Genomic DNA, 1,881 nt, shown 5'->3' with positions numbered 1-1,881 from the left:
GGACATCATGCTCACTTTGCGCAATGTAGTACGTAAAAATCTTGTTCTACAACCTATTTTGGTGAGTAGTGACTGGGGTATTAAAAGCTTTCAAGAGGCAATATAAGATGCAACTGTTTGTCTCCTCTCATCTGGAGCAAAAAAGAGTGAAGAAAATCAAAGTCATCTGGAAACAATTAGTCCAAAGACAAGATGGACCATGAGGACCTCAGCTTTCATGACCCTGAGACCAGAAGAACTAGATGGTGCCCAGCTACCAATGCCAACTGCCTGGAAAGGGACCAAAACTGGAGATCTTGAATAGAGTGGGAGGAAAAATGTGGGACAAAATTCAAAAACACAAAAATGACCAGATTTACTGGTTGGATAGACTGTTGGAACCTCGAAGACAATGGCCCCAGTTACCCTTAGAGCCTAGAAATGGACTCACTTCCATGGATTGGCTCTCAGCCCGACAGTAAAGACTTACATGCAGAACACCTACCTCAGGGCAATGTACCCACCTACTCTAGGGAGATGCACCCTTAGATCAATCAGCAATGAGACACCAGAGGGGCAGCATTTACATAGAGGGAAAGTTGGACAGACAGGAGGGCATAGATAAGAAAGGCACAGGGAGAGGATAGGCACAAGGAGGAGAGGGGTGGAGAGTCTTTTATGGTTGGAGATGGTACCTGGGGCCATGAAATCAAATGTGCATGAACTGTTGAATATAAAACAAATTTGCTTTGTAGATTTGCACGCAAAGCACAATTTAAAAAAATTCAGGATACATACAATGGTTCCTAATTACAAATGGGTCTTACTTTGTAATGTGCATCAAAACATTATTATTATTTCTGTATTATGTTACAGATGTTTTAGTGTGTCTGGAAGTATTTCTTTAATTCTTTCATGCATAGAAAGGTACACTATATATTATATACTAAGACAAACATTTGACTAACTGATGTTAGATTCTAATTGTTCTAAACTTATATGCAAATTCAACTTAAAGACAGATTTAGGAATAGAATTCATTCATAATCTGGAGACTGCCTATATATAATACGGTTTTTGCACAATATTCAAATCATAATGGCCTATTTTACGTGACTTATTATGGACATTAGATGACAAATAATTGTGTGTGTATATATACATATATATAAATAAATATATATATAAATATTTTCAGATATATATGTATCAAAACATTTGCCGTTTCAACATCTTTTACATGTATAGCTCAGTGACATTAATTATGCCCATTATGTTGGGAAACCATCACAACTATCCATTTCCAAATTTTCCCATCATCCCTAACAGAAGCTCAATACCCCTTAAGGAATGACTCCTCCTTTCCCCCTCTCTCCGACTGCTGGTAACCATTAATTAAGAAATATGGAATGCTTTATAAATTTGCTTGTCATCCTTGCCACAGGGGTCGTGCTAATCTTCTATTGTACCAATATCTTATACATGCTGCCAAAGCGGCATGCCTCTTCCCTTTTGCATTTAAGTTACTGTCTGCCCCTTTCCTGTCTGACTCCACTTTCCCACAAGCATCATCAGAGGGGAGAAAGGCTCTTTCCTCACTGGTTATCATCACCCCTAACACTGATCTCTTACTTTGTATCATCTTCCACTCACCAGCCTGGTACAAAAGAGGAGGAAATGATCCCTTTGAGATTTTCTCTGATTGATAAAAAAGAATGTGGTGAATATAAAGTACTCAATATGGAATTATATGTTGCTCCTCTATGGATATATTTCACAGCTAACATGTAGGGTACAAGAACAGCTATTAAAAGATACACGTTTGATTTGCATGTATTGCTTCTGAATTTAGGAGAAGATTTTTAAACTGGAACCAAAAAACAAACTCACTGCCACTGAGTC

General features: G+C 38.0%; 1 pseudogene; it reads right to left on the bottom strand.

The window, feature by feature from the left end:
• Window positions 1-1,377: 1,377 nt before the first annotated feature.
• On the bottom strand, window positions 1,378-1,478 carry LOC122151486 (annotated as a pseudogene).
• Between the last annotated feature and the right edge of the window lie 403 nt (window positions 1,479-1,881).

The sequence above is a fragment of the Orycteropus afer genome, unplaced genomic scaffold, assembly GCF_000298275.1.
Source record: "Orycteropus afer afer isolate SDZICR_OR568_19922 unplaced genomic scaffold, OryAfe1.0 scaffold00481, whole genome shotgun sequence".
In the NCBI taxonomy this organism is placed as follows: domain Eukaryota; kingdom Metazoa; phylum Chordata; class Mammalia; order Tubulidentata; family Orycteropodidae; genus Orycteropus; species Orycteropus afer.
This window is presented reverse-complemented; position numbering and strand designations above follow the sequence as displayed.